Genomic DNA, 17550 nt, shown 5'->3' with positions numbered 1-17550 from the left:
ATTAATTAATTATTTTTTATTCGTTGCTGGTTGCTATGGGGATAAACAAAGCGTTAGAAATTAAAATCCCATTTTTAGCGGGTTTTTCGTAATTTTTCGGTAATTTTTCCCGTGGCATTAAATAATTATTGAGAAAATCGAAAAATGACCTCTCTAAAGTACCATCTTGATCTAATTTGATAAAAGATAAGTTGAAACTATATTATGTACTATGTGTTGAAATCGAAGCATTCCTTTTGGCAGAAATTTTGTATACAGGATAAAAAAAACATAATACATATTTTATTAATAATTTGATAATTTATTGCGCACAAACCAAAATTTTTGGAATTGGTTATACGCATTGACGTTGTGAAAATTGCTGTAAACTTTGGTTTCTGGTGGCATAGCTGTGTTTTGAACAGTTGAACGACTCTGTTTTTCACGAATGGTCTGAATGTACCATTCATTACTCGATTATGAATAATACGTAAAATATTCTCTTACGATAAAATATGTAATCCAATGAAAAACGTTCATGTAAAAAAAAAAAAAAAACAAAAGGTAAGCGTCAAATAACATATTGACTATTGAGGTACACCTTTTACCTATCTACCAAAACGCTTTCATGCCACCCACAACCCCTGCAGCGGCCTCAGTTCGTAAACACAGGTGGTTTACGCGCGTTGTCCGTGGGTTTCGGCGTGATTGACGTTTAAATATTACAACAATATTCTTTATAGGTAATCATGGAAAAATCGATGTTTTTTTTTTTGGCCGTCTGTTTGTTGGTTCAGTTGTCGCACGATTACTGCTGTAGTGACTGCTGCAAGTACGTGATCGCAGGAGTTGGTGCATCATTGGGACTGTGGTACGGTTACCGATTTTTGATAAGACCATTGGACATACAAAGGGTAAACAAATATGGAATGATAATATTACACTGCGTACAGACATTTTCTATAGCATAATATAATATAATTAGTAGGTATATATAAGTATATAACTGCAACCAGCATAGGCGGAACACTGGGCCACTTTTCCCAATGCTAAACCTACGCGAAACGATTTTCTGAAGTTGAGTTTCTCTAATATGTTTTTAACCTTCGCAGTGTTGAATAAGGTTACCCGTTTACTGACTAGAAATATGAAAGTGTCCATATCACACAGATATAATATAGATAAGAAACTGATTATTATCTATATCTGACATCTGTGTCATATTGTGCATAATATATTCTTTATTCAGGTAACGACGGGTTTTTAATTATTAGTATCTATGATTCCAAGTATTATCTCCCGTGGTAAAGTTTTGTCCATGAGCGAAAGGATAAGCTTACAAAATAAAAATACGACTAGAGACTAGACTTAAGACTAGCAGCAACTTTGATAGACCATGAAAATATTTTTTAGATTTTCTTAAAATCAGCCCATTCAGCCTCCTCAGCCCCCCCCCCCCTAAATACGCCCCTGTATAGACGTATAGTAGTACCAGTAGTCCAGTAGGTAGATACCTACTGACTACTCTATATATTATTACGGGGCGTGATTAGACTGGGCCGTAGTTCCACCTATGGCAACCTGCAGTGTCGTAACCTCAACATTTGAGCCCGCGAGTGATATTTTTAACGTCCCACCTCCATCTGGACAAGTATCTGAGATATCTCAAGTGGGTTCCTCCGCTTGCTGAAATTATTTCATACATTGTTTAAATATTATTACACTGTTTATTACTTGTTTTTCTTGAAAACCAAACGAGGTGACAGAAATATAGGTATCATAGCTATGTATGTAATACGTATTATTTTGTGCAAAACCCGTCAAAAAAGTAATGGAATTTAACTAATTCAAGGGTCCCAACCTTTTTAACGCCATATAAAAAACACGCAAAAATACTTAGGGTTTTTCGTTACAATTTTGTATATATTCTGTAGTGTGTCAGTGTCTATAATCATAAATTTCATACACTCGTTGACCGCCGCCGTAGGTACCTACTTACACCACGCATGAACATTGCGTTAGTAAAACTCATACGTGCTACAACACAATTATAATTGTAGACACAATATGTTCTTAAAATGAAAATGTATGATTTAAATCTTAAAAAAAAAATGTAATACAAAATATATAGTTGAAAGAAAAAAAGTGTTCACTCTGAGCTCCCTAATAAGCGTGCGGGCCCCGGAACCATACCACTGCTGCAGGGTACTGCGACTGTAATATGATAAGAATATTAAATTGTAATATTGTCACTCTGAAAACGATTCCAATTCGTCGTGATTGATTGGCGAATGAACATTGCTTATATTATTACAGTTTAAATTTATAAAATATGTATGTACCTATATTGTAAATGTTTTAAATACCCAAATAATTTAAGTAAGTTACTTCTGTTTTATTGACAAAAGAAATTGGCTGACGTGGGTTACGAACAGCACCTCACACAAAAGCAATGGGCGTCAAAGGATAAGTTACACCTGATACGATCCATGATGAGACTAAGGAAAAAAGGAACGTTGCCGCCAGTCTATCCGAATGGATGGTTTGCGCTCCTGGACTCCGATCAACTCATCGTCAATCAAGTCAAGTACGTGACGGCTCTAGGTAAGTTATAATGTTCTATTTTCGGTAACATTAAATTTAAAATGCATCTACACCCTATATATAGATAGTATAGACTAAAGCAGGCAGAAATTGGACAAAAAATTTTCCTGTTATTTTACATACAGTAAATGTTATTAAAAACACCATTTTATACGTCTCTAAAAAACTATATTTTAAATTATTTATTGTTTTTATTTTAAAATTATTTAAAATTATTCTAAACGAAGCGATGAACGTAATGATTTATTTTACAATGATGTGTGATTTTTTATATGTTTTTATTTTTGTGTGTCATAACGGTTTTGAGCAATAAAACTGCTTCGATTTTCTTCAACAGTATCTTGTGCGATATGGGAAAGTGAATCTAGTTGGTGCATTCGGGAGGTCAAAATTTAAAGTAATAAAATAAAGCCTAATTAAAATTCCTAATAGTTTTCAAAAGCACCGGGAAAAACAGCAATTTATACGCAAATTCGGGTTTTGACAAAATCGATTTTGGTTCTTGGTGTAACTTTTTTAATATTAATTATGTAACATTTAAAAATGCAAGTGATTTCAACTCTTCCACATAAATACCATTTGATATGTAACTAAGTTATTTTTATAACAAATATTGAAATACCTGTATTAATATTTTTAATAGTTTAATTTTACATTTTAATACAATGATACATTGATAACCGTATTGGTGAATGTGGAATGACAATAGAAGGTTTTCTTATCAATTTTTTAAGATGTTTTTTTTTTTTTACTTGGATTATTTTATTTTTTAAGCGTAAATACAACTTTTTAAATTTCCGAAAATTTGGTTTTTTTTTAATTTTCCGAAAACTTGGGTTTTTTTTTGGAAATTTATTATTTTAATATTCTCTAGGCCAGGGGTTTTCGAGAGCCAGTTAAAACTTAGCATCTAGTTAATAAATAATGTATTTATTTTTGTGATAAAAATACAGTTCAAGCTGTTTTAAGCAAATAATTTAATATAACAGGACATAGGTATAATGTCAGCCAGTTTTTTTTTAATTTGGTACCTGCTCTTGGAGAACAACTAATACGTAGTGTTTTCAACATGGAGATTGGAGACCAATTAATGTTATATCGTTACCAATTAACGATATTTATTCTTTAAAAACGTCATTTTAAATACTTCATAAAAATAAATAAAAATATCTATTATGTGCAATAAGCCTGCGTTAAAAAAAAATGTTTGGTGGTTCAGTTACTTTCCCTAGGTGGGCCGGATTTGGTCCGCAGGCCGCCTATTGCCGACCGCTGCTCTGGGAAAAAACGGGTTTTTTTCCGAAATTTTCATGAATTTTTTGGTCCCTATGGGTTTGCGATACTTGTGAAAAACGAAAACGCTTGCCCGTGCATGGTGCAACACGCCTCCTTGGTTATATGAACCAAGTGGCTGTCGATTGTCGATATTATACCTAATTCTGCCCAGTAAATGAGTATATGGTTGGGTAATCTTTCTACACGAACCGGTCTTGAGAACCGGGTTGTTGGACTAATATAAATATAGTTTTCTAAGTTATATTTTACAGGTCCTAGAAACTTATGACCTGCGTTCATAACTAACACAATCGAATACGACTTAGCAACGTATACAATAATTTATTTATTTATTAAATGTCTAAAATAGTTATGTTATTATACAATGCATTAAACCTGTTGTTGAGGGTAGTTTATCGAAGATCACAGGAGTATCGGAGTATGAGTTGAAGCAATATTGATTTATCATGATTTAACATGACCGCAGACCGATATAGTCTCTACTTCGCGATTCTAACTCGACTGACTGAAAATATGAAAATAATGTATAGGCTCGTATTCTACGTTTCTGTGTTCTGTCTAAGTAGTATACATTTGTATGTTCACAGTCTTTTTTTTTTCACCGCGGTAATTTCACAACGTTCAAGGGGGGATGAACCACGGTCGGATTACTTCGTATACGATAAACTAATAATTAAAAATTATTTGAGATTTTTGAAAATTCATTTTTGAAAAAATTAAATAACTTATAAAACAATTTAATGAAACTTTGAGAAAATAAAGTAAATTAAGACACAACTTTGACTAAATGACGGATCATTAGTAACTGAATATAAAAAAATGATTGGCTTATAACTTAAAAGTATATTAATTAAAAAAAATACGGACATTCATTAATTAGATAAATTACAGTGAATCCAATATAAATGGAAAAAAATGTGAATGTAGTAATTATTATTTCAGTTTTTATAATAAGTTTTGTTGGAAAAAATACATTTGGTGTGTACACGGTAAATATTTTTGAGTAAGGGGCAAACAGGTAGATAGCGAGTGTGATATCTCCCCGTGATTTTTGTTACGATAAAATCATTGTGATCAAGGAGTACATCCGCGCTTGAACGTTGTGAAATTACGCAGTGAAAAAAAAAAGACTGTGAACATACAATTAATGTATACTACTTGTCTATTCTGTAAATTCACCGAGTGTGACGTAAATGACGAGTCAGTAATCTGTGAATCGTTACAACTTACAATGTGTACACAGGATTGTCGTCGATGGCGGCGTCGGTGAGGAGTTGGGAGTGTTGCGAAGCCAACGGGTTCGTGTTCATGTGGTACCACGCAGAGAACGATGTGCCATCGTGGCGGCCGGCCAGAGACGTCGAGGCGGCAGGCCGTGGGTGGACGTACCGCGGCCGCAGCGAACACTACGTGAACGCGCACATCCAAGACATCCCGGAAAATGGAGCGGACGTGGCCCATCTGCCGGCGCTGCACGGCCACATGGCGCTCGGTGGCCAGTACGCTGCGCAGGCCGACCGGTCGCTGTGGAGGTGGATCGGCGTCCACGAGTGGACGCCCGCGTGGCGGGCGGATGGCTCCCGCGGCCGGCACGTGACCACGCTCGATCTGCAGCACGGGGTAGTGGTGTTCGGCAAGTTTATCGTTTTCAAAATGGACGTGGAAGTGCAACAGGTAGGTACACGCCACTACTTAGTACCCAAGGCTGGGCATTAACAATTTAAAAAGTTAAAGTTAAGTTTAAAAGTTTATTTTATTTTAACTTTTTAACTTAACTAGTTACTTTTGGCTTTTCATTAACTTAACTGTTGACTTACTAAATTTCTTTTTTAATTAAAATGAAAATGACGAATTAAATTTTCATTTTAAGAAGTAATAATTAAGTTCATTTATTTTGTTTTTAATTTTATTATATTTCACTAATTCATGTCAAATAATATTTACCGTGAATTGTTTAATGTAAAAAAATTATATGTATGTATGAATATAACTTATATGGAAATACTCTATAATGTATACAGTATAGCTGGTGGTCTAATTTAGTTTTGGATTGGAAACAATTTAAGTACGCTAGCGTTGTATAAACAAATTAACTTTTTTTTAACTTAATAAAAAGTTAACAAAAAGTGTGTATTAACTTTTAACTTAACTGAGTTAACTGATATAGTTAATTTAACTTTTAACTTTTTGTTATTGGTGCATATTAACTTACCTTAGCTGAGTTAAAAAAAATATTTGACTTGCCGAGCCTTGCTAGTACCTTTATAGCTGGTATTGAGGCAGGTTTTAGAAAATCATATTTTAGAATGCTGAGTTTTAGAATTCCAAGTTTTAGAATCACTGTGTTTTAGAAAATAAAACTTTTAGAATTTCAATTTTTTAGAAATATTTTTATTTTTTTTAACTGTTTACTCGTATATAAAATGTTTTTTAATAATTCTAATACCTAATTCTATAGTAAAAAACTAATATAATAATTGTTAATATTTAAGATTGTTAGCGCAATAGATCTCATAAATTCATCTAAATAATAATTACTAATAAGAATAATCAACTATGCGTTTACATATTTGCAATAAGTTATTATTCCGTTGTAACAATTATAAATATAAATAAATGTTACATGACACCTATGTATATAATACGAACTCTACTGTATATACGATTTACTGCTGACCGATATATTATTAATATTAAAACACACACATAATTGTAAGGCCTATGGCCAAAGCACACAATGTATTAGTAAGTTAGTTCACTGTGCACCTTAGACCTCAATACACACTACGATTACCGCACTCCGTATGACTACGATACAGTTACATAGTATAATAGAACATAGTTGATATAGTTGTGAGTATTAATATTTGTAAGTGTTTAGTAGACAATAAAACATAATTATAACTGAAAAGGAATCCTAGTAATTTAAATATATTTAAGATCCTGATATCTACATATCTGCCCCTGGCTACGGTATTTATATCTATAGGATCCTACGATTCTCCCTGGATATCTTATATTTAACTGGTCGTTCCCCCGACCACGTTACACCGTGTTTCATTGTACGTTTTTCTCATGAAATACTTGAATACTTTATATTTCGGCCAAAAATTTATAATAATTGTATGTAACACTACGTAGGTATTTGGTACGATGTACGGCACTGGTCAACTACTTTTTGATATTTCTCGTATTCGATCAGATATAAAATAATCACATATTATATCAATAAAGAACTCTATCGTAATTCTAATTCAATAATAGTTGGCAATATCAATCAAATAGAAACTTGATAACGATTATTGAGTAACAAAACATTATATTTATAAATATTATGTACCTATTCTGATATTTCCCGTTTCCCAATCAAACATAAACTATTATTTAAAGTGGCTTCAAAGACATTCCACGTTTTTGTTAGGAATACGGGTTTAGTTTTTCTTTAATTTATATTCATATCGGCACCAACTCTCTTATACGAACCATTTACATAATATGTGATATCGAAGTAATTTAATAATTATTCATTCGCTACAGGGATAATAGTTTGTTTTAAAAACTAAATTTTCTCGTAAACCCGTTCAAGGGGAAGGAATGCCAGACCATCAGTCATAGAACATAAATGACTAATTTTGTCACCATTCATAATATATACGTTGTTTGTAAACCTAACTCCTGGACCTTACGAAATGTACTCTGGCAAAGATGGTAAAAGCACCCTCTAATAACTAATTCTTAAAACATTATTAGCCGCTGTAATTACTGCCTTTTCAAAATCTAGACTTAACTTAATAATTATTAAATTTGAGACTTTTATTCCGTCAGACTTTTTTTTCGCCGGATTTTTGTTCGGGGATTCGTATATATTAATCGTGTAACTACATTATAAATAGGACGTATTCGTAAAATTTACGTATATTACCATTCTAAGTATTTTGATAATTTAAAAAATAAAAATTTGTGATAATAACTAATACCAATGATTGGAAGGTCTCGAACAACCTTAAAAACAAGTAATACTTTTTCAAAGCCAAAGTTTCGTTTATGAATCTCATTTCCTCATTTGAGTTATAAGTATAGCTTAAGCAATATTTATTTTTAAGCATCGAAAATTAATAAATTAAGAACCTATGAAATATTTTTAATTTGAGTGAGTAATGCTGTGGTTAGTTTTCAATATTCATGAATACTTTCAATATAATATGTAATAGCATAGTTTAAATAATTTATTTAAGTGGTAAACAGGTGCCAATAACGCTATAATTTAAAAATGAAATACCTTTGTTATAATTAATCAAACATGGGTGTTTCTATGCATGTTCTAGTTTTTGTAATAAATAGCCAAATAGGTACCTATCCATATTTGTAATCGCTAAAAGATTTGATAATTAAGTTATTTTCTGATAATAAGATTTAATAGTACCAATAACTATACACTTGACCCAATATACATTCCTTATTTATACACAATTCGATAACAGAAACAAATTAAATAACATTCATAAAGAAAAATGCTAAGAGAACCGCCTTTACCTTAAAGGCCTTAACATCTTACCCTGACTTAATTACTGAAAACTGGTAAGTTGTTACCTATTAACAATAATAATAGTCTAAACCCATTGGCTATTAATATAATATGCATAGATATTAGATAGGCACATAATATATTAGTACCTATATTTTTATACCTAGGTACTTGTTATGTGGATAATGAATATACATATTTAATACTAAAAATATTATTGTAAAATAATGTAAAAATGTAAGTGTAGTAAAAAACTGTACAATCAAGTAGGTTTATAACATGCGTGTGATGTGTTATAAATTATCATTAACTGTACGTGTGTATGGGCATAATCAAATCATCAATGCATAATAGACAATAGTTTTTTTTTTTTTTTCAATATTAATTAGAATATAAACAATCTATACATGTGAGTACAATAAGCTTATGTGCTAAGAGAAAACATGGCATGAAAAATTGAGTAAGAAGCCGCCCACTGACGACACTTAGCATGAATTATTTATATATATGTTTTGTTTTATTTTTATTTTTATTTTTTTTGCAATATGTTGAGATTAAAATGAATATATACATGTAATGAACATAGTATATTTAAAATTTATAATTGTATTAGGTCACGACACCATTTCCTTTTTAGCCTGCGCCTTGGATTCCCTGGGAGGGTTAGAGAGGAGAGGTTTTTAATAAGACGATTTTGGTGGGATAGAAGTCGTGTAGCGCAAGTAAAATGATTGAGCTTCTTCATTGATGGTTTTTAAGTGAAAATCATTATGCAATGTTAGGTTAGAAACGTATGGTGGTGCATTGGACAGACGACGAAGAGATTAGACAATAGTAAAGATAAAGTTATTAAAAACTACATGTTTCGTATTTTCTCGTTTAAGTTAGCGGTAATTAGTCATACCATTTACGCCGTCAGCGTAACATCGTTATTTCGTCGTTCTGCTTATAGTACTAGCTGTGCGAGTCAATCACCACCGAATTTTTTCGTTGAAGTGTCTAAACATTCGTATTGTCTCAACCTCAAACATAACGTCTACCTTTCTTTGATCGGACCTGTGGTTGTCCCAAAAATCGAAAATCGGTAACATATTTAATTGCTTACTTGGGCGGCGTCTGCCCGCCCATCCCGTGCGTGTTACCGGCCGACCGGCTTATCGGTCTAATTGCCTACCGTTGCTCGCTATCTCAAGTCGACGATGCTCGATTCAAGGTCGTCGGGTAAAAATAATAATTCCGCTCGTGCTAATGTCTTGAGTCAAAAAAACTCTAATCAGCCTCCCATGCCGACCGATAAAACGTAAATAAGAAATTAACTATCAATACTAACTTAAACAGCGACGTACGTAATCTCTCCGATGATTCCGATGACCAATCATGGTCTACTAATAAATCCAAACGTCTCGTTTCGCCAGGTCTTTCTCCAAAATCCAAAGAGCCAAAAATCTCTGAAACTAACACTTCCAAATTCTCCACGCCAAATCGCTATGAAGCACTCAGTGAAGTGGTTACCCCCGACCCCATGGATACGGCTGAACAAACAAATGAACTTTCTCCTACAACTCTGCCACCTATCTTCATCACTACACCAGTCGATTTTAACGATTTTTGCAAATCCTTACTATCGATCACGGGCGAAAACGGTTTCGAATGCAAATCGTCTACCAAACACCTAAAACTCACTACGACCAAAATCGAATTCTATCGCCTTATTATACATCTGCTAAACGAAAACAAATTCGAATATTTTACTTACCAAGTCAAAGCTGATAAGCCCTATCGGGTTGTAATAAGAAATCTTCACCCAACGACGGACACAAATTCCATTAAGGATGAACTAACTTCTAAGGGCTTCGCTGTAAGAAACATCTCTAATATCCAGGCAAGACTATCTAAATCTCCTCTCCCGCTTTTTTTCGTCGATCTAGACCCGGCTCCTGAAAACTCAAATATCTTCAAACTTACCTCACTTTGCTACACCAAAATTAAAGTCGAAGAGCCTCACTCCCGAAAGAACCTTCCCCAGTGCCATGGATGCCAGGACTACGGCCACACCAAAACTTATTGCAATCGCGATCCTCGTTGTGTCCGCTGCGGCCAAAGTCACCTCTCTGAACTCTGTGAAAAATCAAGGGACACCCCGGCATCCTGCGCTCTCTGTGGGGAAGCACACCCTGCAAACTATAAGGGATGCATCAAACCCAAAACTCTGTTGCGATCAAGAAACTCCAAACTCAAGAACCTCGCCCAAACCAACTACTATCAACACTCAAGCAACCCATCTACCACCAGCCATGTTAACCTCACCAGTTCGGACATCTCTCGGCAGACCAACCCTAACCTTGTACAAACCAGTTCGGCCACCCAACAGAACTCCTTCGCCAGCGCAACTAAAGGTAAAACCCAATCCCCTATTAACGAATCCCCTCCCGAAAACCCTCTCTCAAATCAACTGACATCCATTCATTCATGAGCTCAAATCACTCATCACACCTCTAATAACCCTCCTGTCCTCTCTCATCAATAAATTAGTTGTTACCAATGACTCTGAATTCTAATCTAAACTCTCCCCTGTCCATAATCTCCTGGAACGCCAATGGTCTTTCCAAACATAAGCACGAATTCCAATGCTTTCTCGAAGCTAAAAATATCGACATCGCCCTTATCTCCGAAACGCACTTTACCCCCACATCTCACTCAAAAATATTTGGATATCAAGTTTATCATACTTGCCATCCGGACGGTACTGCCCACGCGGTTACCGCTATCTACATTAAAAACAATTTATCCCATCATCAATTAGCACCACACTCTGAACCCTACTTACAAGCCACTACAATCCAAGTCAACTTTGTCAACTCTACTCCCATTGCCGTTTCTGCAATCTACTGTCCCCCTGGACCCAAAATTTCGTCTGTCGATTTTCAAACCTTTTTTTCCACCTTAGGTCAAAAATTCATAGTTGGAGGTGATTTCAACTCAAAACACCCCTACTGAGGAAACCGCTCCGCTAATACCAGAGGCCAGCATTTTCGCCGAACACTTGGCTAACGCTTTCAAGCCACATAATATCATCCAAAATAAAATTCATACTCTAAATATTACTAGATTTCTTGAATCCCCTCTCCCCATGGCCCTTCCTGCCAAACATACTAGCCCGGGTGAAATTCAATACATCATCCGCAAACTCCCAACCAAAAAAGCCCCTGGGCACGACCTAATAAGCAACTTAGTTGTCAAACACCTCCCTGAAAAATCTATCATTCTTTTAGCACTAATTTTCTACTCTATGTTTCGTTTATCCTACTTTCCTACAGCCTGGAAACATTCAAACATAATCCTATTCTAAAACCTGACAAACCACCTGATATCCCATCTTCCTATAGACCAATCTCTCTCCTCCCCACATTCGCAAAAATTTTTGAAAAAATACTCCTCAAAAAGCTTCTTCCACTATCAGACAAATTCAACATCATCCCAAACCACCAATTTGGATTCAGGTCCAAGCACTCCACCATCCACCAACTCCACCGCACTGTCGACTTAATCTCTACCAGCATGGAATCAAAACTTTACTGTGCGGCTGTACTCCTTGACGTGGCTCAGGCCTTCGACAAGGTGTGGCATGAAGGACTTCTCTTCAAACTCAAAAAATTCCTCCCTGCCCCCTACTACCTTCTCTTAAAATCATACCTCGAAAATCGCACCTTCTGTGTCCGCGTTAACAACAGCTACTCATCAAACTTCCAAATACTAGCTGGAGTCCCTCAAGGAAGTGACATAGCTCCCTTCTTATACTCTATATTCGCCCACGACACTCCGACCTCTCCCCATACATCACTGGGTACATATGCTGACGACACGATAACCCTGGCTTCAAACCATGACCCCCAGGTAGTATCTCTCCGGCTACAAAATCATCTCAACTCGATTCAACTATGGTCAAACCGCTGGAAGATCAAAATTAATAAAGCTAAATCATCCTTTATCACTTTCTCTCTTAGACCAGGGAACTACCCCTCTGTATCGTTTAATAATAACCAAATCCCAATCACCCCAACAATAAGATACCTAGGTTTGATATTTGACAGGTGCCTCACATAGGCCCAACACCTTAAAATAAAAAGAAAAACAGTCAACTCCAGACTCCATTTACTCCGCCCACTTCTTAGATCCAAGACATCATTAAAAAATAAACTATAAATATACAAAACCATCATCAGACCTGTTTGGTCCTATGGCATCCAGATTTGGGGCTCTGCCAAACCTTCCAACACGAGAACAATCCAGGCATTCCAGTCTATCTGTCTGAGGCAAATTGTCTCTGCTCCATGGTTTATCACAAATAACAATCTCCACAAAGATCTAAATATTCCACCGCTCTCTCAATTAACAAAATCTCACTACATCTCCTTTCATTCCAAGTTAATCCAACACTACAATCCATTAATAAAACGCATATCTTCTCTAACAATCCCTGATAACCCCCAGAGACGTTTAAAACGCTCCTGGCCTAGAGACCTTCTAATTTAATCTGTCGGGTGGCACTACTGCAGTACTCATGAGTGCCCTCCCCCATCTGTTATTCTAGACATGTAAATACTTTATCTAAATTACTTATTGTACCAAATTGTTGTATGGATTGTAATTATATTTTAAATAAAAAAAAAAAAAAAAAGTTAGAGGTAAAACCAACAATGCCTACCGTTATATGTATATAATATTATATAATTTAGTTTTTAGTTTTAGTTTTTCTGATTTAAAAAAGGTACATTTATTGATTTTTTTATTAGTTTACCAAAGTAAGCATTGATTCATAAAAATCCTTAAATATGCAAAAAAAAAAAAATTAATGTATACCTATGATTCCATGCCATACAAAATTAATTTTACATTAATATGGGTAGGTATGTTTGATCATTATAATAATATATTGGTGTAGGAAATGAAAGAGCTGATGCACTTTCCAAAGAGGCTACTGTGTCATAAAATGCAACCCCATGCCAAGTTTATTCAATAACCGACATCAAACAAATAATTAAAAAAATAATTCTCAATTTCTGGCAAAACGAATGGAAAACTTCTAACGCCAAATTGAATGAAATTAAAAACCACATTCTCCCTTGGCCAAACAACACACTCACCAGAAAAGAAGAAGTAGTTATCAATAGGCTCAGAATAGGCCACACTGGATTAACCCACGCCTTCCTAATGAAGAAAGAAGACCCACCCATGTGCCCGACTTGCAACGATCCCATGACAGTTAAACACATCCTCACCGACTGCAGAAAGTACGAATTACAACGTCAAAAATTCAATCTAACTTACCATCTCGCTGAAAACCTCAACATCGATACCCTAACCAACGTTCTCAAATTCGTAAGGGATACTGAACTTCATAACGAAATTTAATATATATTATAAGTATAATGTACCTACCATATTTAATGTAACTTATCTATTATTAATATAAATACTAAGTAATTTCTTTTGTAGCCAATGGGCCATTGGCCCATAGTTGCCGAGGCATTTGTCACAATAAAAAAAAAATAAAAATAATATTGGTGTTGTCGTCGCCGCGACAATGTGAGTAGGTACCCAACGACCGACCGCCTCGCACACGCACACACAGTCGTTATTGTTATAATTTGTATTAAATGTTTATTGTGAATTATTGTTATGTAATATGCAGATTATAAAGCTCGTTATCGCATGCCGCCGCGTCGGCTGTTTAATTATGACATTTGCACGGCCGCCAAAAGGTGTCCAGTCCGCTCGGCAGTGCTAACGCCGAATTGCATTATATTATTGTCTAGTTTTTCTATATTGTAATCTTTACGTGTGCGAATCGCCGTATTTTAGATTCTGAGCGAAGCGATGAATGTATTGTTTTTACAATGATGTGTTGTTTTTTTTATTTTTTTTTTTTATTTGTGTGTCTGTCATCACTTTTTAGGACAGTAAAAGTGTTTGGATTTTCTTCAACAGTAACTTTTCCTATAGGAAAGTGAATCTAGTTGGTACTTTGGGGGGGGGGGGGGGGTCAAAAGTAATTTCCCAGTAGTTTTCAAAAGCGACGTGAAAAACAAAAGAAAAATTAAGGAAAAAACGGGAATTTTTACGCAAAATCTGTTTTTTCGAGAAAATCGATTTTGGTTTTTGGTGTAACTCTACAACAAATGACCGTAGGGACATGGAATTTTGACTGAATGTTTATATTAGCATTTTCTATACACCATAACATTTTGAAAATATTTTGACTCTTTTTGAGCTGTTTACGGACATTGTCAGTTTTCATTTTTTTTAGTTTTTTTTTCTATAAATATCAATAAAATTTTACTTGTTGAGTAAAAAAGCTTGAAAATTTAATAGAAGGCTCCTAGGTTATTGTTTCAAAGGCAGATGAAAAAAATTAAAAATCCTTAGTCACAGTTTTTATTTATAAGCATTTAAAATTCAAATTTTGACAAAATACGGAAAAATCACGAAAATTAGCTAATTATTTTGAGTTGAGAATTCATAAAATATTTTCTTTTTAAATCTAAGATTTGAAAATGTAACATAAGAATACTCATAAGTTTGTCTACCTTTAGCAAAAAAAAAATGTCTACAAGAACCTTAAATTAAATTTTTATGAGCTTCTGAAATTTTACATTAATACGGGTTTGATCATTATAATAATATATTGGTGTTGTCCCCGCCGCGACAATGTGGGTACCCAGTACCCACCGACCGACCACCTCACACACGCACACACAGTCGTTATTGTTATAATTTATATTAAATGTTTATTGTGAATTATTGTTATGTAATATGCAGATTATAAAGCTCGTTATCGCATGCCGCCGGGTCGGCTGTTTAGTTATGAATCATAATATTTTATTTTTATACAGTATACGTATATTTTTCCAAACAATTAATAACCAATTTATATATTAACCATTATGTAGGTAAGTATCTAATTATTAGGTAATCAATAAAAATTATGAATCCTTATATTTTTAAAAATTCATCATAAAGATGGTAAGGGGAAAGTATTTTGTGAGCAGCTTATCTGCGGGCGTACCTGACCAGTTATGGTATTATATTAATATGTTTATTACATTTGTACATCTATAATACACAACATGTTTATTGTTTATTTATTTCAGTAATACACATATTTTGTTTTGCGCTTGAAAAAAAATGTACAATGTCAATACTAAAATATTGAAGTATAAATTGTTATTGCCTTATAGATTGGTCCTGGATAAGTGATTTTAAATTTTAAAACCAGTTTTGGGCCCATAAAATTGGTACAAGCTATCACACTAGTCGATCCATTGATTCAAAAAGTTGTACATCGTATCTACTGTCCAGTGTGTTTGTCACTGTATGCTAATAGTTTTATTTATGGAAGCTGCAATGGTTGGTTTAGTGTTAATTACTATTGTTTTATAATTTTCACTAATGAATACTAAATTATTATGTATTTTATGTTAGGTATTACAGTTCGAGAGAGATGTAGTCATTTGGAACCACAAGAGTTACATTGAAAAGCCTTTAGTTTCAGAATAAGAACCAACACTCTTGGCACATAGAAAATGGTACAAACAATTTTATAGTGCCAATAGTATACAATTTAGTAACAGAAAGGAAACAATGGATTGGTGAATGAATATATTAATTTTTATTTAACATAACTGAAAAATATTACTTAATACATATTATATAATATAGTATTATAGGTATGTAAAATTACAATATTAAATTTCACTTAAAAAATTTTGTCAAATGAAAAAAAAAATTATTATATAATGGAAATATTTAAATATACATAATATAATATTTATCACTTGAAAGGTTGTGTTACCTTTTTTAGCCATGTTAATACTCTCATTGTCATCTAAATTTTCTAATAATGGTGTCAGAACTTCCAAACACTTAAGATGGTGTTCATTTAAAAGAATCAATCTAATCAGTTTTAAAACAATTAGTTACAATATTACTAACGCATTACTCCCAAAGTCCTGAAGTCCCGAACACTGTTTTTACTACACACAATTTTAGCCCTGCTGAAGAGTATATAATTTTACTAAACCAATTTGACTAATATTAAATCAATTATTTCAAATTACAATACCAATAAAATTATTTTTTTTTTTATTTTCCTGTCAATTGCTTTTGAACTTGATATATATTCCATAGCATATTTTATTTCTATGAAAATAAAAACTAAAAAGTGGGTAAGCGGATGTCGCTCTGCTGTACAGTAGGTTAAAAGTGGGTCAATGTATAACGGATTGTATTTAACTAGAATTCAATGATAAAATATCATTGTATAAGAAAAACGATTCTGAGCGGTGACGGTTTGTCAGTTTGGATATTTTATATTGTTATTATTTATTATAGCCTGTTAGTTAATTAATATTTATTTTTATTAATAATTTATTTGTTTCTACGGTGATAAACAAAACGCAAGAAATTAAAATTCCATTTTTAGCAGTCTTTTGTAATTTGTTGATGGTTTTTCTCGTGGCATAATTAATATTACTCAGCGTTTGCGAAGATTAACATAGGCAAACATTGTGTTTACAACAATATGACATAATATTTAGAGGCAAGTGCCAACCCTGTAGGAAAAAAATAATATTAAATTAAAAGGTGGGCAAGAGGCTGTCGCTCTGCTGTACAGTAGATTACAAGTCAGTCACTATAACGAATGGTGTTAAATTTGAATTCAATGATATTATATCATTGTATCAGAAAAACGATTCTGAGCGGAGAAAAGTTGGAAACTGAATATATCTGTAAACAGTTCAAAACAAGTCAACAATAAACATATTCAAAATTAAAATTCCACAACTGAAATAATTGCATAAAAGCAATAAAAAATTGATTTACAATACAAACAAATGAGTTAGTTGTCGAAATATGCAGCCCAAAAGTTCACAGTTTAAATCGTTATGGTCATGAAACAAATTCTGTGCTTACTCAGCATATCATACTATCACCCAGAATAAATATGTAAACGCAAACAAATTTGCGCTCATATCATAATAAAATGTAAATAAAAAACTTAAAACTTAAGTTAAAAAGTTTAAAGCAACATATTGATCATAACTCATAAGACTACTTTTAAAGTTCTGTGATATCCATAGATATAA

General features: G+C 33.6%; 1 pseudogene; it reads left to right on the top strand.

The window, feature by feature from the left end:
• The first annotated feature begins 728 nt into the window (after positions 1-728).
• Positions 729-16057, top strand: LOC132950405 (cholesterol 7-desaturase nvd-like; annotated as a pseudogene).
• The last annotated feature ends 1493 nt before the right edge of the window (positions 16058-17550 follow it).

Source organism: Metopolophium dirhodum, chromosome 1, assembly GCF_019925205.1.
Source record: "Metopolophium dirhodum isolate CAU chromosome 1, ASM1992520v1, whole genome shotgun sequence".
Taxonomy (NCBI): Eukaryota; Metazoa; Arthropoda; class Insecta; order Hemiptera; family Aphididae; genus Metopolophium; species Metopolophium dirhodum.
The sequence above is the reverse complement of the archived record's forward strand: the minus strand, read 5'-3'. Positions and strand labels throughout refer to the sequence as shown.